The sequence below is a fragment of the Suricata suricatta genome, chromosome 6 (genome assembly GCF_006229205.1).
Source record: "Suricata suricatta isolate VVHF042 chromosome 6, meerkat_22Aug2017_6uvM2_HiC, whole genome shotgun sequence".
Classification (NCBI taxonomy): domain Eukaryota; kingdom Metazoa; phylum Chordata; class Mammalia; order Carnivora; family Herpestidae; genus Suricata; species Suricata suricatta.
Genome location: NC_043705.1, coordinates 138985723 through 139007498, shown reverse-complemented (window position 1 = coordinate 139007498; position 21776 = coordinate 138985723). Strand labels below are relative to the sequence as shown.

General features: G+C 38.9%; 1 protein-coding gene across 1 annotated transcript in view; it reads right to left on the bottom strand.

Moving 5' to 3' along the window:
* Positions 1-21776, bottom strand: part of LOC115293567 (catenin delta-2-like) — a gene marked incomplete at its 3' end in the record, with an annotated part of 535470 nt that overhangs the window by 432047 nt on the left and 81647 nt on the right. The window lies entirely within an intron of this gene.

Below are 21776 nucleotides of genomic sequence, written 5' to 3'. Positions count from 1 at the left end.
AGTCTCTTGATTTGTTCATTTTAGCCACTCTGACTGGTGTGAGGTGGTATCTTAGTGTGGTTTTGATTTGTGTTTCCCTGATGATGAGTGACGCTGAGCATCATTTCATGTTCCTGTAGGCCATCTAGATGTCCTCTTTGGAGATATGTCTGTTTACGTCTTCTGCCCATTTCTTCACTTGGTTATTTGTTTTTGGGGTGTGGAGTTTGGTGAGTTCCTTGTAGATTTTGGATACTAGCCCTTTATCTGATATGTCATTTGCAATGATCTTTTCCCATTCTGTTGGTTGCCTATTAATTTTCTTGATTGTTTCCTTTGCAGTGCAGAAGCTTTTTATCTTGATGAGGTCCCAATAGTTCATTTTTGCTTTCATTTCCCTTGCCTTTGGGGATGTGTCAAGTAGGAAATTGCTGCAGTTGAGGTCAACGAGGTTGTATCCTACTTTCTCCTCAAGGGTTTAATGGTTTCTTGTCTCACATTCAGGCCCTTCAGCCATTTTGAGTTTATTTTTGTGTATGGTGTAGGAAAGTGGTCTAGTTTCATTCTTCTGCATGTTGCTGTCCAGTTTTCCCAGCACCACCTGCTAACTCTTTTGTGTGAATGTCAAGGGGCACCATTATTGGGTCACCGGGTAAGGGCATGTGAGTTTTGGTAGAAACCACTGACCTGTCTTCCAAAGTGGCTGTACCATGTTGCACTCCCATGAATAACAAAAAAGAGTTCCAGTTTTACATCTTCACCACAATTTGGTGTTACAATATTCTGGATTTTGGCCACTCTAATAGATGTGCAATAGTATCTCACAGTTACTTTACTTTGCATATCCCTGACTTTTAACCTTGGCTATGAAGACTTTTTTTTTTCCTCCAGAAGATTTAAGGAATAATATGGTCAAATTTCTCAATAGTTTATTTTGTTGTCCATAAAGACATTAAATACGCAAAGTTAATAAACATTCCCATAACTTTACCTACTTTTTATACTCTTAATACATGTAGACCTTTATTCAACTCAGAATTTGTTTATGGTGTACAGACAGAAATCCAATTTTACTTCATTTTTCCATACAGACAATGATATAACATTCAAACAATAGCACTAACTGAAAAGTCTCTACTATCCCTCCCATAAATGAACTTATCATACATGTAGGAGTCTATTTATAGTTTTTATATTATTGTCTTAAGAACTTAAGGTAATTCATGTTTAAAAAACAAATAAACAACACAGGTGCATCTAGGTGGTCCAGTCAGATAAGCATCCAACTCTTTATTTCGGCCCATGCCATGATCTCACAGGGCTCTGTGCTGTGATTCTCTCTTTCCCTCTCTCTCTGCCTCTCTCCTGCATGCACACTCTCCCTCTCTCTTTCTAAATAATTAAATAAGCATTAACAACAACAACAGCAACAAAAAAAACCTTGGTGCCTGTGCATGCTTTTTCTTATTGTACTTGTAATCTTCTTGTTAATTGTCTTGTACTGTGCTGTTCATTCATATTTACATGTGATTTACTGAATCAATTTTTTGCAAATCCTGAAAAATCTTGTTAGAGCTTTTGAATGGAAGAGCATTAAATGTACACATTGGGAGGAATCCTCTCCTTCATATGCAAGGCTTCCATAGTGAGCCTTCTCATTCATGAGCTTGATACATGTCTCTTTTTCCTCTGGTCATTTAGAGCTTATATAAAATTTAGTCTTTTTCTCCCAAAACATTTTACATATTTTTGTTAGAATTTTACACTACCTATCTTACCTTTTTATTGTTTTTATAGGTCACTTTGCATTTCTTTTTATATTTTCTAGCTATTTATGGCTGGCATATTGGAAAGCTATGGAATTTTGTGTTTTGAGATTAGATCTGGATAGCTTAATGGACTGATTTTATGAGTTGTAACAGCCTGTCAGTTATTCCCGTGTGCATTTTGGGTATATAATTGTGAAGTCTACAAATAATGGCATGTCTTTTGCTTTCCCTCTGCTTTTATGCACTATGTTTAGCATTGCCTTATATCTCAACTATAATTTTGAATATTAGATAATATAAGGCATAAAATTACGTATTTTAATGGAAGTGTTTTTAATATCACACTCCTAAGTATGATATTTCTGATCGGTAACTCCCTGAGAAACTGAAGATACCCCTTCTGTGTTCTGTTAAGACATTTTTTATTTGTATTTAGTTATTTTTAAATTTTCATATTTGAGCATCGTTGGCACCCGATGTTACCCTGGTTTCAGGTGTAAACATAGTCATTCAACATGTCTATGTGTAATGCTGTGCTCACCACAAGGGTCGCTACCATCTGGCATCACAGAATACTTTTACAACACCACTGATTCTATTCCCTATGCTGTGCCTTTTATTCCCATAACTTATTCATTCCATCATTGGAAGCTATAAGAGAATTCTCTTTTAATTATGATTCAGTACTTTTTCAAGTATATTTTGGACATCTGTGGAGTTGGCCATAGGCTTTTCTTCTGATTAATATTAATATACTGGATTTCATTAATTAGTTTTTAGTGTTAAGCCATCCTTGCAGATCTGAAATAAAACTCACTTTTGTGTGATTATTTTACACTTATATGATTGAATTTTATTTATGAATATATATGATTTATTTATGAATTTTAAACTCCAATGCTTAAAAGTGAAGCTGAACTATGATTTCGTGTCTGGTGTCAGTACTGGGATCCTGTATTGCTTATGTAAAATTTAAATTTATTTAAAATAATCTTTCTTTGGTTAACCAACTCAAATTACATTGTTACTGGCTTGTCAGCCTTTCTATTCTCCCCACCCAGATTATGCTGCACCCACTTCATATCCACCATATGCTTATCACTGCTTATTTGAAGAACATTTTAATATGCAGTCCTGAAGTCCCCTGGTCTGAGTGGCAATGCCACACAGCTGCACAATGAGTCAGATCTGATGTGGTCTAGCACTGTGTGAACTGAGGTCCATGTTCCCCTCTGTAAAGAGGATGGATATACCTATTCTGCATGCAGTTATAAGGGCTGAATAAGTTAAGGTTCATAGAGTATCTGATATATACACGGTTTCCTATAAACAATGAAGGTCGTGATTTTTTTTTGACCAATGTAGATACCAACATTTTTCCTTAAGTATGTCAGCCTTGATCTTTGCATGTCGAGTGATACATGCAGTTGATGCAGGAAATCACAAGTATCATTCATAAAAGAAAGCTTATCGTAGATGTACAAGAATAAATTGGTGCCAGAAAACAGATACAGATCCTAAGGCTGTGGAGGAAATGAAAACCATGTGGTAGGGCCAACAGCCCAAGCAGGCAATGGTCCCAGGTTGAATTGTGTCACTCGCCATCCCCCACCCAAAATATGTTGGGAATCTACTCCTTACACTGCTTGTGAATATGGCCTTATTTAAAAATAGGATCTTTGCAGATAGAATTAAATAAGATGAAGTCACACTTGAACAAGTGTGTTGCTCAACACACTATGACTGGTGTTCTTACAGAAAGAGGAAAGATGATGTGAACACACCGGCACCCAGGGAGAACACTGCATGATGACAGAAGCAGAGACAAGAGTGATGTGTCTACAAGCCAAGGGACACCTGGGGCTACCAGAAGCTGGAAGAAACAAGAAAGGGCCCTTCTTTAGAACTTCAGAGGGAGGCTTTGCCCAAACCTTGAACTCTAAGATAATACATTTAGGCTGTTTTAAACCACTAGTTGCAGTTACTTTGTAATGGTCCCGCTGGGCATCAGAATCAGGGAATGGCTTGGAGATTCAGGCTGTTGATGGAATAAACCAAGAGGAAGACAGCACAACACCAGCAAGAAGAAAGTGTTGATTTTTAAGACAAATGTTATCTAAGCTGGGACAAAAATAGGAACATGAACCGAACTGCACATCAAGCAGAATAAAACTAGAAGGGAGCAGAGAATATAGCTATTTGTGCCGTAACTGTGAACTCTAGTCAAGAGTAACTAAAATCCCATCAGATGCTCATTAACTCACTGGGTAACGGGGACCATTTTAACTGCTAGAATATACTTGATAATGGGTTTAACAAACATTGCCAAAGAAACACGACTTCTTGGGGCAGAGTAACTGCAAACAGGTCATAATCTCCAATTAACTTTGCCACAAAAATGACTCATGAGAAAGCATCCTGGGCACTAAGACTCTCTTGCCTTGTAAGTCACATTGGTGCTATCCATTCATTACTACCAAACTTTCCGATACACAAATTCTTGGACAGTGCCAATGTCAACCTTCACAATTTCATCTTCCTCTTTACTCTCTACTATCTTCTAATTGATGACAAAAGCTAAATTGATTATGATTATCTTTGATTAGAAACTCTAGATGAGCAAAATGCACTCATGCTGGCTTCGCTCTGGTCAAACAGGATCAAAGATGTGAACAGCAGTGACAAGAAAGTGGGTGGCTGCATTTAACAGTCTACAAATAGAATTAATTGACTTGCTCTCCAAGTCATATGATGGAGCAATTCTAAATCTGGGAATGAAACCAGAATTTCTCACCATCAGTTTTCTCTTCTCTAGACCATGTGGTCTCAAAGTTTTTATTCTCCAATGATAATCAATTTAAATGAGAGCACTCCTGCCAAACTCCATGCTCTAATTGCACAGTTAGGAAGGACTGATAATAATTATTGCAATGTTCTACCCTCAAAAATTATAGGGCAATGCTGATTGATTTAAATGCCAAGATTCAATTTTCTTTAAAACATATACGCGGATATTTTTTAATTGTCTAAATGTGCATCTATTAAAATCCATCACTGATGATTATTAGCACAAACTTGTTACTATCAAATTAGTTCTGACATGTGTTTTTCTTTCCATTTTCAAGCAATTCAAAAATATTGGTTAACTCAATGAAAACATGAGTATTTTATTATCACATCATATGCAATTATAAGAAAAGGTCCACAGACACTTCTTCCCTGTATATTTTTGTAGAAGCGTGAAAGCTTTCAAAAATTTCAATATAATTACAGCAGGGGCCTAAGAGGAAGTATATCAAGGCCAATGAATTGAGCATTCAAGATATTATTCATGCTTGACATGGCTTTTTATAAAATTCTCACTTCTTGTCGCCTCGAATTTTGCATACTCTTTCTTTTAATTATCAAATTCCATGGTTACTTCCACCAATAAAACAGCAATGTCCTCTTAAAAGAAAAATATTCTAGCAGTGCACAATGCATCTATTGTGCTTCCGTTTCCTCATTCCCTGAGGAAAGCTTCCTGGCCAGATCCCATTCACAGCCAGCAAACTCTTGCCAACAAAGACGTGAAATGATAAACTCAGGGATAAAATGCGTAAGTTATATTTATTTAGGGGGAAAACAATTCCACATCTGCAGAACTCTTTAATACATACCATGATGAACCCATGATGCATTTTAAGAAAAATCGTGTACTTTGGGTACTTAAAAATTATCTTATGCAATCAATATATATTTTTTCACATGTTGGGTTATTGATATAAATTTCCAAAGCTAGAGAATTAGATAACTGTTTTATGATTTCTTGTTTTATTGGTGATCCCCACTTTAAACATACACTCTACACAAGGATCCATCAAAGTCCATCCTTCCAGGGCCCCATATCTGATTTCCCCATATACCCACTCCTCTCAGTCTCCCCATTCCCATGAACGGCAATCCCATTCTTCTCGTTGCCCAGGCTGAAAAGCCTGGACTCATTCTTGAGGCTTATTTCACACACAGGATTAGTTATGGGTTAAATTGTTTCCCCCTCAAAAATTGGATGTGAGGTCCTCATCCCTCAGAAGGTGGCCTTCTCTGGAAATAGCATCTAGTGCAGATGTCATCAGTTAAGATGAAGTCATACTGAAGTAGGGTGAGCCTCCAATGCAGTATGACTGGGGTCCTAACAAAAAGGGAAAATCGGACACACACACACATACGGGAACAATGCCATGTGAACGCTGGAATGATTCTGCCACCAGCCATGGAACTACCAGAAGCTGGGAAAGGGGCTGAAAGAGATCCTTCCCTGGCACATCAGAAGGAGCACAGCCACACTGACACCTTGATCTCGGACTTCTCACTTCCCAAACCATGAGAAAATAAGTTTCTGGTGTCTGAAGTCACCTAGTATTCAGTACTCTATGACAGTGACCTGGCAAACTAGGAATATTCAATCCATCAGCCACCCTATAGGTTCCACATACCCATAAAATTGCTTGCAAATGTTTTTCTTCAAACACTAGGATTATTCCTAGATTTTACTTCCCTTGAAGAAGTTTTTATTGAAATAGTATTAGTTTTACCTTGAGTCTGCTTATTTTAAAAAATTAAGTTTATTTATTTTGAGAAAAAGAGAGAGAGAGAGTAAACAAAGGAAGAGCAGAGAGAGGTGAAGAGTGAGAATCTCAAGCAGGCTCGGCAGGGCTCTACCCCATGAACCATGAGATCATGACCTGAACCAAAACCAAGAGTTGGATGCTTAACTGACTGAGCCACCCAGGTGCCCCTCCAGTACTTATTTTAAATTGACTGGTAAGAAATATGATAAAAGATGTGAAGCCTGTTGTTTTGTTTCCTGCATCCTAGCTGGCGGACCACAGGGAATCCTGTCCACCTGCTGCATGTCAACATACCAGGCAATCCTACCTTCAGGAGGCTGTGCTTTCACGAATCTGAGATGCTAGTCCTCTTTATTCAAGCCAAGTTTTCAATACTAATTGTTTCCCAAAGAGTTCCTTCTCAAACAGGAATGATCAAGCAAGCCAAATAAAGTCCTCAAAGTTATTAAGCACCATCACTTCTCATTGTATTTTAACATATCCACTGGGTTTATATTTTTTTAATCAGTCTGTTGAAATTTTAGTAACTGAGCTAAAGTTGGGGAAAAAATTGTTTCTGAACCGGAAATGCAACAGCTACAGATACAAGTCACTGAGTAATTAGGTGCTAAATTGTGCACACAGATGTTGCTTGCTAAAATAGGTTAGAGGAGGCTTAGATCAATGAGAGTATGTCAGAGGACTGGGGTCTTGCTGTGTAAGGATGTATTTCTCTCTTTGGTTCGCTTTGTCATCTGTAGACTCATCTCTTTTCAGGATATCTTACAAGTATTTAGAATTTACGATATGGAAGCCTACTTTAACATCTTTGTCTATAAGAGATGCTGACTTTTCAACAGGATGGGAAGATGAGAAATCGTAAACCAGCAAGGAGAGCAAGAGTTTTAAATACCAGTTATTTACAAAATTAGATTTTATATCATCTTTCTCCAGTGTATGCATGATTGAAAGGAAGGGAAGTAAATGATAGGGTCCAAACAGGTGGGTTTTCCATTTTCCCCATTTGCATGGCCCAAGCCTCTCTGGGTGAGGACTGTCTTGTTGGGTGTCCTTTTGTATCTGTAATGATTTAAACGTGTGTATTCATTATTAGTAGGCTCAACACAGGAAAACGCATGTTATTTGCCACAAAGGAAAGAAATTTACTATTATTCTCTTTCCAAACATGGTATTTCTACTTGCAGTCTCATCTTTTCTCATGTATTTTTGACTTCTCTCTTTTGACAAACTCATTCAACTGGGTGGAAAAAAAATATTACTGAAGGAAAACAATGGTTCATTTATTCTTTCACTAACTAACCCAGTTTGGAAAAAAATACAGAGTGATCCTTCCGTGCTACAATGCACTATAGGCTGGGATCCTATGGTGGCCATGCTAACTTAATGCCCACCGTTCTGGAGAAGTAGAGGTTTTGAATGCCAATGTCATCTTTATTTAGAAGGTCAAACAAGGTTTCTGAAGGAAGTGACATTAAAGCTGAGCACTGAAAATGGGGTCACCAAACTAACAGGTGAGGATACAAACCACACAGAAGGAATGAAGGTCTAGAAGCAAGATTTCCCATGTTGTAAGATGTGATTTTGTCCTATGAGCAATAAGAACCCACTGAAAATGTGAGAAGCCTCTAGGGGCTGGAAAACACAGGGAAGCACATTCCCCTCTGGAGCTTCCAGAAAATAATGCAGATACTAATATACTTCTTTAAAATTTTTATTTTTTTTCCATTCACTTTATTTTTTATTTTTTTTAATTTATAATACTTTATTGTCAAATTTGTTTCCTTTTTTTAAATAGTTTACTGTCAACTTGGTTTCTATATAACCCCCAGTGCTCTTCCCCACAAGTGCCCTCCTCCATTACCACCACCTCCCTTCCCTCTCCGCCTCCCCCTTCAACCCTTGGTTCCTTTTCAGTATTCAATAGTCTCTCAGGTTTTGCGTCTCTCTCTTTCTCTCCCCCCAACTCTCTTTCCCCGTTCCCCTCCCTATGGTCCTCCATTAGGTTTCTCCTGTTCTCCTGTTAGACCTATGAGTGCAAACATATGGTATCTGTCCTTCTCCGCCTGACTTATTTCGCTTAGCATGACACCCTCAAGGTCTATCCACTTTGCTACAAATGGCCATATTTCATTCTTTCTCATTTCCATGTAATACTCCATTGTATATATATATATATAAACCACATCTTCTTGATCCACTCATCAGGTGATGGACATTTAGGCTCTTTCCATGATTTGGCTATTGTTGACAGTGCTGCTATGAACATTGGGGTACATGTGCCCCTGTACATCAGCACTTCTGTATCCCTTGGATAAATCCCTAGCAGTGCTACTGCTGGGTCATAAGAGAGTTCTATGGATAGTTTTCTGAGGAACCTCACACTGTTTTCCAGAGTGGCTGCACCAGTTTACATTCCCACCAGCAGTGTAGGAGGGTGCCTCTACCACAAAGCTGTCATTATCAAGACAGTATGGTATTAGCACAAAAACAGACACATAGACCAATGGAATAGAATAGAGAGCCCAGAACGGCCCACAAATGTACGGCCAATTAATTTTTGACAAAGCAGGAAAGAGTATCCAATGGAAAAAAGACTGCCTCTTTAGCAGGTGGTGCTGGGAGAACTGGACAGCAACATGCAGAAGAATGAAGCTAGACTGCTTTCTTACACCATACACAAATATTAACTCAAAATGGCTGAAGGACCTGAATGTGAGACAGAAAACCATCAAAACCCTTGAGGAGAAAGTAGGAAACAGCCTCCTTGACTTCTTTAAATATCTTAAATGCTATTTTCTTTTACTGGGAACTATTTTCTTGTGTTAGAATCCTGTTCCTGTGAAAATGCGCGCGCGCGCATGCGTGTGTGTGTGTGTGTGTGTGTGTGTGTGTGTGTGTGTAAACTCCCATCACGTTTTAATTACATTTTCTAGAAATACAGAGGAATTATGTGGTTGTAAACATCTCTGTTCAATAAGTATTCAGAAGAAATAAAAGGTTTTGCATTAAAACATACTGAATACATTCGATGCAGCATATAAAACATAGTATAAATCACAGAAAATATTCATAGCTGACAGTACAAATAATCATTATTTTAATCTGCAGAATTTAAAAATGGTAACAAGTAGTTTCATTCATAAAAGAGAATGCTATCTCAAAAATCTGAAATATCTGACATTGGTTCCTGCTTTTCCAATATTTTTTCCCTGCTGGAAGTTGAGTAAGTTAAGACTGTTAAGCCTCGATTTACTGATTCTTCTGTATGTCGCTGTTCAGTTTTCCCAACATCATTTGCTGGAGAGACTTTGTCTCACTTTATATTCTTGCCTTCTTTGTGGAAGATTAATTGACCACAGAACTGTGAGATCATCTCTGCTTTCTATTCTGTTCCACTTATCTATGTGTCTACTTCTTGCCAGTACCATACTGTTTGTATTACTACATTTTTGTGATATAACTTGAAGTTATGAATTCTGATGCCTCCAGTTTTGCTCTGCTTTTTCAAAACTGCCTTGGCTATTCAGGGTCTTTGGTGTTTCCATACAAATTTTGGGTTTGTCTAAGGCTGATTTTTGCTAAGTGTGGAGTAAGTTAACCTTGATACATCTCAATTTACTCATTTGTAAAATATCCAATGTACTACCATTTATTTGTAAAGTTGAAGAATAATATAAGATTTAAAACAGGATTTCTAGGTAATATAATTCATGAAATACATTATCCTAAAATATTCAATTAAACAGGTAATTATGTTTAAAATTCAATATTCCCAACAGGGGTAGTCTTCAATTTATGATAGATATTCTAGAAAAATTGGACAGCATATTTTCAAACTTGCTTATATTTTAGCAATGCTTTGCCACAGAAAAATAAGCTTATCCTAAAATTGTTTTTTAAAACTGATATGCTATGGGGCGCCTGGGTGGCTCAGTCGGTTAAGCCTCTGACTTCGGCTCAGGTCAGATCTCATGTTCGTGGGTTCGAGCCCCGCGTCAGGCTCTGTGCTGACAGCTAGCTCAGAGCCTGGAGCCTGTTTCCTGTCTTGTGTCTCCTTCTCTCTCTGCCCCTCCCCCTCTCATGCGTGTGTGTCTCTCTGTATCAAAAAATAAATAAAACATTAAAAAAAGTTTAAAACTGATATACTATTAAACCATTGAAAACAAACTTCCTCCTAAAATATTAATAGCAGCATTCAAATATAAGTTTGTTAGCTTCCCCTCATGTACTGTATTTTTATCATTGTTCCCTAAGGAACTTAGCACTATACACACTGAAACTATTATTGCACATTTCAAGTTGATTACATTAACAGTACAAGAGGAATTCTTCCCTAAGAAACAAGCCTAGGTTTCAACACAATTCGTATTGTAAAATTCAAATATGTGAGATCTCCATTTTGTTTCATTTTCCTAACCAGAGGTACTTATAATTGTGTCATTATTATTAAAACGTATACTTTAATGGCAACTACAAAAACTAGATCTGGAGCCAACTAAATGTGTGCTAGAAGTAAATGTGAGCCAAGGAATTCAAAGATATTGAACGTATGTAGTTTAGAACATTAAACTATTATTTCAGAGATGAATGAACATATGTAGTTTAGAACAGAAATGTTATCCACAGAAGAGATGGGTCTTGCTTCAGAGCCTTCATTCATGCAATCAAGAAAATATTTCCTGAGCACAACATTGTACCTTTTCTCCAAGGGAAATAATAGGAGCCCAGTAGATCTGGGTAGACATACAAATGGTATGATCACCAGCAAAAGTGTCAAACGAAATGTCTTTGTTTTCTGTAAGTAGATCACATGTTCCACAGGATTAAAGTTTATTACCAATTACTGCATACTTTAGTCTCCATGAAGGAGTTGTCTTTCCTTCTTTCATAGATAACACCTCTACTGACTAACCACATGACTTCATAGTTGATCATGCAGAAGTTGTGTGCTTGCTTGATGCCAGTATCAAATCCCTTCCGGGGGCTTTCTCAGTCAGTGTGGGATGCTTTAACAGAATACCACAGACAGAGTGGCTTAAACATTTACTTCTCCCAGTTCTGGAGGCTGGAAATCCCGGAACTAGGTGCCAGCGCATCCAGTGTCTGGAGAAAGCCATCTTCTCACTGTCTCCTCACATGACGGAGAGCAAAGAAAATAAGCTCTCCCTTGACTCTCACAAAGGAACTAATCCCTTTCATGAGGGCTCTGTCTCAGGACCCCACCTAATCCCAACCATCGCCCAAAGGCTTCACCTCCTAACCCATCACACTGAGGAAACAGGGTTCCAACACAGGAATTTGGGGAGGACGCAAACACTGAGTCCAGCAGAGTAGTGTGTTGAATGTTCACCTTTCTTTTCCCTATGATGACACTGGCCTATTGTTGAACATGAATATTTAAGATATTTCTAATTTATAGTTTCTTTTTGTTTGTTAAGTATTTCACTTGTCCCCCTGGATGCTTATAGATTGAATGGTGTCTTTATAAAAGATGTCCAGATCATTGTCATCATTCCCGTTTCCACAGCAATACCACACCTTCTGCACAACAATAAAAGTGGTCCTGAATCTGTGGAGAAAGAGTTAAGTGAACTTTTCATCTTAATAACATCACTTTATTTCATTAATATAATATTGGTGTGTGTATGTATATGTATATATACACATAAATGTATATATATTTATGTTATCTATACTATTACTTACAAATGTGTAAGCAATACATACATTACATACATATGTGTATGACTTAGTGATACACAGAATCCACTATATTCTGTAGGGGAAACAATCAAAATAGTTGATTTCTACACACTGCACACTTATCCATTTACGCCATATACTAATATTCCCCTAATGTTTGTAAATTTTATGACTAATTCTCTTTGTATTGGTTTGTGCTTTTATTTTTTCCCCTTGGGATTCTATATGTCTCTCTAATTGAAAACTTAATCCCTCTTTTCACTTTGGAAGTATTTGGCAACTTAGTATGTGACATATATTCTATCTCTCTGGAAACTAGTTTGTCCAGTTGAGACTTCTGTGCTTTTTCCTTTAGGTCCTGTATCATGAATCATGTGCCCTAATTCTTTCATATTTCCCACATTCCCCAGGCGTGCCTTACCTCTATCTTCTACTTCAATTGACTTAATTTCCCATTCTGTGGTTCTGGCTTAAGTCCTAAAGTAGTTTAATCTCACTGGTAATGTTTTTAGTCCCATATTGGTTTTGTTTACCACCTGTTCTGTTCATTTGCCTTTGTTTTGAAGTTTATTTATTTAAAGTAATCTCTCTGCCCAATGTGGGCCTAGAACTCACAACCCTGAGATCAAGAGTCACATGCTCCTCCAACTAACCTAGCCAGGCGCCCCTCTCTGTTCTTTTTTTTTTTTTTTTTTTTATCTCTTAGAGCAAAAATCTGAATTCTTTGTTGGCTTCGATGTCTTTGTTTTGTGGTAAAATTTTATAACTTAATGTGTACGATTTTACTGTTTTTCCCCTTTGAAGTGTATATGTGTTTTCAGAACATTTAATCATCGACTATGGATTTTTATGAACTTCTCCCATTTTAAGTCACGTTATTCTCCATGCACTTACTTTCTTTCACACAAATTATAGACTTTTGGGAGTTTAATGGGAGAAGACACAAGGTGTTATTTCACCTCTACTATGAAATACCCCCCTTCTCTGTCCAAATCTCTACTTGGATAGAGACGGAGCTTTTCAATGTTGTTTATGTGTTAGGAATCCTTTATCAGGAAACAATGTCCTAACGGTACAGACAGTAACAGATGCTATTATGTGACACCTAAATTGTGCCCGACAAGGTATGTTTGCAGATGAAGAAAAGGAGGCTGAAAAAGTTTACGTGATTTACTCAAAGTCACAGAATGAAGAGCAAAGTAGGTTTTCAGATTCATGTCCAAACACTGCAAACATTTTTTTACTCCAACAAACTCCATATTTAATTACTTCCAAGGGGGCCAGACCATGGTGATAGAATTTGATATTACAGAATCTTGGACGGGCTGCCCATTCAGCTACTTCCTTTGTGAATCAAGGGAATTAATTTCTCTTAACCTCAGTAATATGTTCCCCCAAATCTGAATGATAGTATCAGCTTCATGGGCTTCTGAAATGTCTTCATGATATAAAATATATGGGAAAAGCCAGGGGGGCGCCTGGGTGTCTCAAGCAGTTGAGCATCTGGCTTCAGCTCAGGTCATGATCTCCTGGTTTGTGAGTTCAAGCCCCGCATCCGTCTCACTGCTGTCAGCATGAAGCCCGGTTCTGATCCTCTGGCCCGTCTCTCTCTGCCCCTCCCCAACTCACACTCTCTTTCAAAAATAAACAAACATTAAAAAAAAAGCCTGATACATATTACATGTTGAGAATTTAAAATCAGCAAATAATTACATTATAGAGTATCAGTTTGGACCTTCCCTATGTAGCTACTTATTAGCAAATATGGAACTTTTGGGAGGAGCTGATGGCAAAGATGATTCAATAGGCTATGCCATAAAGATATCTGGGCTCCTAATACTGGAACTATCTGTGTGATTCAAAATTTTAAAGACATAAGGCACCTGGAGATATACATTTCAAAATTCCATCTAGATAGAACAGACTAAGCAGTGATGGAATCACACAGTACATATTAAGGAAGTTATTGGGACTGATGGTCTATTTAACAGAATAAGAAACTGAACAGCACAAATTCCTTAATCTATTTACCCATGCACCAGACACTTGCTGTGGCCCTACTGGGTGCCAGACACTTGGCTGGGCATCTCTGGGTTATAGTGGAAAAAATGGCATATCCTTCAGCCAACTAAAGAAGCTTTTATAGCAGTATTTTCTTTTGACTCCCCTTCAGTATATGAAACAATTGATAAAAATTGGGGGAAAAAATTAGATAATCAGGCAGAAATAATTTATTTTACTGGAACAACACTGTCCTCAGCCCTTCAGCTAATAGGAAGCCTGATCATTCTCATTTAAAATTAAATATTATGGTGCGCCTGGCTGGCTACGTTGGTAGAGCATGTGATTCCTGATCTTGGGGTCATGAGTTCAAGCCCCATGTTGAGCATGGAGCCTACTTAATAAAAGGAAACTAGAACAAACTAAGGGTTGCTGGAGGGGAAGTGGGTAGGAGACGGGCTAAGTGAGTGATGGGCTTTAGGGAAGGGATGAGCACCGGGTGTTATGTGTGAGTGATGAATCACTGAATTCTATGCCTGAAACCAATACTACACCATATGTTAACTAACTAGAATTTAAATTAGACCTTGGAAAAAATAATCAATCAAAATTTAATATTGTATTTAAAGTTCAAATATAAAGTAGTAGACACTTTCCATTGCTTTGTTTGTTTGTTTTGCTTTGCTTTTTCTTAGAGAGAGAGAGAGAGCGAGAGCAAGCATGAGCAGGGGGAGGGCAGAGAGAGAGAGAGAGAGAGAGAGAGAGAGAGAGAGAGAGAGAGTCCCAACAAGGTTCCATGCTCATTGCAGAGCCCGACATGGAGCTCGAGCCCCTAAGACTGGAATTTGGGACCTGAGCCAAGATCACAAGTCAGACACTCCACTGACTGAGCCACCCAGGTGCCCTGACACTTGGCATGAAACACATCTTGGAATCCCCTTCGCGTGCTTCTGTGACATTCAGAAAACAGTTCTTGACTAGTAATCAACACATTAATTACCTAGTGAGGAAGTACATACAGTGTCTCATGACTGTTTTTCATGAGGGTGTTCTTTGTATCCACCAGCGCTAAAAGAAAGAAGGTATTTAAGAAGCTAATTTCCTACAGGCATAATAAATGGTTTGGACACTTTCAAGGGTGTTCTTCCATAATTATCTTTTACTATTTTATCTTCCAGAATGAACACATTCTTTCATTGTTGTTGTTCCCCAAGTTAAACAGCACACTGGGCAAAATGTCTTGGTAGCTGATGGGTACCAGTTAAGCATGGAGCTTTTGTCTAAGTTCGCACAGTGGTTTTATTTTCTGAGCCAGTACAGAACAAAGGTAATAATGAGCAAACTCGTGAGCACCCAGGGTGAGGAGCAGCAGTAACCACGCTGACTAAGTACAAAGCATTGAATCGATGATACAGTTGTCTTTTGGATCTCTTTTAAACCTCACATCTGTTTTTGGCTATGTGTTTAATAACAAAATCCAGGCTTTTGCTCACTTGTGAACTGCCTAATTTCAGCAGGTACAGAGATCTCTAAATTCACTGCTAGCTGTTTCTTACTTATGATAATCCGGCAATTACAGCTTCCATTTTTGCAAGGCTTCTGGGGGGACGTTGTATCGAACAGCATTTGAGATGCAAGTCCCTGGCACATGCCAGGTACATAACTGGGGCATCTCCACAGGTGGCAATTGTTTTGGGCTTTTTATATTTTCACATCTGCTTATATGCCTTTAGCTATATTATATATTTAGCAGTGAAACTTTTATTCTAAGTGTGTCAGTATGAAACGAGAACTTCCTACAGTCAAAGATAAAAGCAATTCTACAATATCAAATCACTAGACAACAGTCAGTTATTCTGAGCTGAACATTGTGATCTACATAACAAAAATGTATTTTATCATAAATTTTGAAAGAAAAAGCAGTTCCTTCATCAGTTATACAACATGCGGAAAACACAGAAAAAAGCACAAAAAGGAAAATAATTCTTGACACTCGTGTGATGTTAATGGGTGGATGTTTTAACACTTTTTTTCCCAAACTCATCTCTATGTCCATATGTGTCTGGTACTGAAATACTATAAAAACCCCTTTATTTATTGTTTGTTTAAGTGCACATACTTTACAAAGTTGGGTGCAGCCCAAACATGATTTTAATGGTACACAGTAGTCCAGAATATGGCTCTATCCTAGTTCACTTAACTTTCTATGATTAATTATTTTGAAAATATTACTTTTTCTATTAATTGCATTATAATGAACATTTTGTCAAATATACATTTGTTCAACAAGCAACTTTTGAGTCCCTGGTATGGGAATTTCAAAATGAATACAATCTTTGTTCTCAAAAACTTACAGTGTGCCGGCCTAGGTTTGCCCCGCAGCACCAAATACCAGGGACCTGGACACATTTCAAGACACCGAGAACATAAAGAGAAGGAAGACGGAATTCTGAGCTACAAAAGGTTCACTGAGACGGCTCAGAGTTCACACAAGGCTCTTCATCAGTCCAAGACATTCTAACATGGACACAACAAAGAGCCACTGAGCAACTTAGCTTTGTGCATTTTAGTTCCAGTTCCAGTGGGGAAACAGAACAATCTGCAGCCACCACCGGGGCTACTGATTCGGGGCAGAGGTGGGCCCAAGAGGACACCTTGGTGGCTCAGTGACTGAGGGACGAGAGAAAGACCCACCCAACTGAAGGCAAGTGAAACTTTAAGGAAATAACCCTTTCCTGCCACATGTGACTCCCCGGCGCATTTTCCAGGCTGTCATTGGCTGGAATTATCCAGCGTCCTTCCAACACATGATGAGTTTATTTTCTATTCTACAACCTGTTTCTGATACTGTTTCAAAGAGAGATCTCAGGACTTATACAGTTTTATACCAGCCCTCCTAGAATTCAGTGTTTTCTGGCCAGTATCCACCTTTTCCCATCTGGTCCTGCTATATTGCTGTTGGTTTTTTCTTTTCTTACACATTTTTTTTTCTGCTCCAGTCTAATCTGCAAAAAAAAAAAAAAAAAAAAAGTTTTGCTAAATTTTAACTTCTAACTTTTATTCTGAGGATTCCTAGGAGTTCTCCACTTTTTCAAAGTCTTCCTACTTTCTGGAGTAAGTGTGGCAAAGCCTCTGACTCAGGGACTTTCTAGGTGGGTGCTATTTCATAGGAAAGCCAGAGTTCCTTTTTTAAAATACATTACAAATTAAAACAAAAATGAGAGAGGACTATGCTCTTATTAGAATGGCCTAAAAATGAATAAATAACCCTGACAATACGACTTGCTGTTGAGGATGCAGAACAAGCTCTGGTGCACTGCCGAGGGGACCGTAAAGCAGTCCGGCCGTTCTGGAAGACCATGTGGCAGCTCCGTGCAGTCTCACCGTGCTCTCCGGCAGTTAGGCTCCCAGCTACATATGCAAATCATTTAAAACCATGCCCAGTCCTCACACGGTATACAGCAAATTGATACGATGTTATATGTCAACTGTATCTTAGGAAAGTTCGGGGGGGGGCGGGGGGGAGCTGCAGGTGAATGTTTACAGCAGCTTCATTCATTGTTACCAAAACCGGAAGCAACCAAGCTTTCCTTCAGCAGGTGAGTGAATAAACAAACTGTGGTGTAGCCGAAAAATGCAATGTGATCAGCAATACGAAGAAACGAGCTATTGAGCCATGAAAGGACATGGATGGATGGATCTTAAATGCCTAGTATTACTATTATTACAGGGGGGAGGGGAATCCAGTTTAAAAAAGCTACATACTGTATGCAGAGGGTCCTGATTTACATGCTGCACAATGGTACAAAAGCAATACGGAGTCAACAGAATCCGTACCTTGGAATGTTGATCTTTTCCCAAGCTAACAGGATGCCGGGCAGTGGCAGGGAGCCAGCCACGTGACCACAGGGTCAACAACAGATACACTGACGGTGATCTGTACCCCACCAGCCATTCTCCTTTTCACTTTCAGTATTCAGTAAATTACATGAGGTAGTCAACACTTTGTTCTAGAATAGGCTTTGTGTTCAATGTCTTGCCCCGCTGTAGGGTAAGGTAACTACTCTGAGCACATTTAGGGTGGAGGAGGCTAAGGAATGGTGTTTGGTAGGGTAGGCATCTTAAATGCATCTTCAACTGAGAATATTTTGAACTTACAATTCATTTAGCAGGATGTGACCCCACCATAAGTTGAGGAAGATCTGATATTGAGAAAAAGACAAAACTATAGGGATGGTTTTTTAAAAAAATCGGTGGTTACCAAGGGTTTGAGAGGAAAACAGCTGAACGGTGTAGCACAGGGGATATTTTAAGGCGGTGAAAAGATTCTCTATGAAACTGTAATGGTGAAGACATGATATTCATTTTTAAAAACCCACAACTTTACAGCACAAGAGTGATGCTTACTGTATACAAAGTTTAAAACTCATTGAGGAGACCAGGGAATCCTGGTGTAGAACAGAATATGGCAAAGCAATCTACCGGTATCACAGATGCGGAGTAACCTCACTGTGGGCGGTAGGGTCAGGCCACGGTGACGTAGGTGACGTTGGAAGAGAGGTGCTACTGTAGGGCTAAAGGGAAGGTCAGTTGTTCTGAAATCTGCAATCTAGGTGTTACTCTGCACAGGACTACAGGTTAACAATTCTGCTCCTGCTCTACATGTAAACCATCACTCAGTAAAGAGATGGCAGATGGCTTGAAGGGTTTCTCATCTTTGGAGGGGGCAATTATACACAAGCAACGGAAGTAAGTAGAATGACCCATGTTATAAGGAAGTAGACAAAAAGGGAGCTAATATATAGTTTCATATAGATACAGACTGTTACATATAGAAACACTTATAGATACGGAACGCCTGGGTGGCTCAGTCGGTTAAGCCTCCGACTTCGGCTCAGGTCATGATCTCACATTCGTGGATTCGAGCCCCACATCGGGCTCTGTGATACAGCTCAGAGCCTGGAGCCTGCTTCAGATTCTGTGTCTCCCTCTCTCTCTGCCCCTCTCCACTCATGCTCTGTCTCTCTCGGTCTCAAAATAAATAAAACATTTAAAAAATTTTAAAAACAAACACTTATAGATAGGTATACACACTTATAGATAGTATACACATACACGTGTGTACTTCCTTTCACAGTATGCACAGGGGCCCTAAAACCAGGGTGTCCCTGTAGTGAAGAGCACACACCGTTCTCCAATAAGAGGAACGGGGGCTCCCTAGAGACATAGCTGAGTCTAAGGACTATGGCAGGGACAATGCAAGATGAGCCTGGAGTACCACGTACTGTCAGAAAATAAAGAAGGGCTCAAAAACTTGACTGCCATTACTACTCCCAGTATTACATCAATAAATACGGTACCAAGGTCACCACGTCCAGAAGAATGAGGAAATATAACACAGAGTTCAGAGCTGTGATCCACATGATAGAACTGATTAGAAATCCGGGAGAAATGCAGGCTTCATCTCTATTATAACTTTAGAATTGTGAACTGTGTGATCATGATAGATTTGCATGTGCAAAAACCAAATGGAAAACATGTTACGCTTCCCCCTGGGACTCAGTCTGCGATCTGCATGCACCAAGACCCATGCACAAAGGCCTAACTGTATTGTCCGCCTACTCCCGTGGGCTCACTTAACCAAAAGGAAATGCATGCCACGTTTTTTCTATCAAATATACATTAACACAACCATTATTATTAGAACCATTAAACCTATAAATTAACTTATATTCTTCATGATTGTACTTGAGTAGGTTATATGCTGCTTTCTATGGCGGTTCTCACCCTTATGTTTCACTTTAGTACAAAAGAAAAACAGGAAATATTCCATTAGTAAGAGTGGCTTCTTACAACGGAAATTTTCACCAGACGTGGGGTGCCCTAGAATTTAGAAGGGATGGTATATGCGTTGCAGTCTTAAAATAAGTCCCACGTCTCTGTCCAAAGGAAGGGATTCTAGAAACACGTGGCCACTTTTCTCCCTTCCCATACTACAATGTACTACATTACACATCATGGATTTCAAACATAATGTGCAGACTTACAGCTATTAGAACACAACTAAACATACTTCACTGACTTATTTCCAAGTATCTACTGAACACCCACCACCTGGCAGGCCATGTGCCAGGAGCTGAGAGTGCCCCCCTCAACAACAGAGATGGAAAGAGCTACATACTCAAAAGAGTTTGTGGTCTAGTGGGGCACAGAGATATAAACAGGCAATAATGATGTAGAGCAATGAGCACTAAGATCCCTCACTGCTTAAACTAACCCTAACTTTCACAGGGAATTCTTTAATTTAGAGTTGGATCCTCTTAGGGCTTTTCTGCAGCTCTGGTCTTTCAGGCAGCTTCATGCCAACTGCTCCGTGGAGTTTTTCAGAGCTACCAGAAGTTGATTTCCTCTCTCCCTTCCTAGCTAGTGTGTCTACCCCCATGGACTCACCTGCACTGTTTTCTTTCATCTGTCTATCACAGGCACCAAGGCTATGGAAAATATAAATCACAGCCATTCACTGCAGAGTTAGCAACATGACCCAACATCTCCGCGTGTCCCTACCCACAGCACCATTTCCTATGCCTGATCCTGACCACATCATGTTCTTAGTAGAATTATTAACTTACACCTTTTAGAGGCTCCCCAGTTGGTTATCTGTATCCTTGGAGTCCTATGTGCTTCCGTGTCCAATTTATTTCAGATTTAGAAAGATGCTTCTACCGTTTCTATAGAAAACTCCAAGCAAGGTACTGAGAAATATCAGTACTTGTTGATATTTCTGAGCCAAGATAGGCATATTCACATTGAATGAGAGAAACGATGATTATATATAATGGTGCATCAGTCCAGATCAGATATTTTCCCCAGTGACTTGTCCATGAACGTTTGAAAGAAACTTTGGTTTTTAGAGCATCTTGTATCTCCAAGCTACAGGTAAGGTACTGAGGACTTGCTCTCATCAAGTCTATTAGGCTCTTTAACAATCACCCACAGACATGCCAGGTCTGATACTGAGATTTCTTTAAAATGATTTCATCCTCCTTCAGTTATTTATTCCAACCCATTAGAAACACGTATCCGTCGGAATACTGTTTACAAACATTTCAGCAGAACTGATTTGTACTGAAACACAAACCACATTTTCATCACCACATGTCCCTGATGAGAAGCTCAGTGGTTACAAACTACATCATATGTATTCTTACAAAAGATGCTGAAAGTGGAAATGAGAGTACTGAAAACTACCACTAAAACATCCAAAAGATACAAAGGAAATTAACTTGAGTCAATAAAGACCCGAGTCCAATAAAAAAGAGAAAACGGTCTGAATTCTCACCCCTGAGACTGCTTAGGAACAATTCACTCTGAGGTCAACACTGAAGGATCCCGGACTTTAACTCCCTGTGAATGATGCAGGTTGAACATGAAGCTAATTTCTAAATGTTTCTGCAAACTGTAAAAGCATGAGCTTTTCTGTGAAATCTGGATGTTTTCATGATCAGGTTTTTAACTATGGCACCCTTATTTTAAGCCTCTTACCACAACTGAATTCTAAATGGGCTCTCCGTTTATTCTAGCATTCTTTGGAAATACAGCACTTTCAAAGTGTTGTCAGGCCGTACATAACACAATAAAACATAAAAAGATGAATTTTCAGGACATTCTAAATTCTAAAAGTGTATGTGTGTCGCAATAAACTGATGGGATTCAA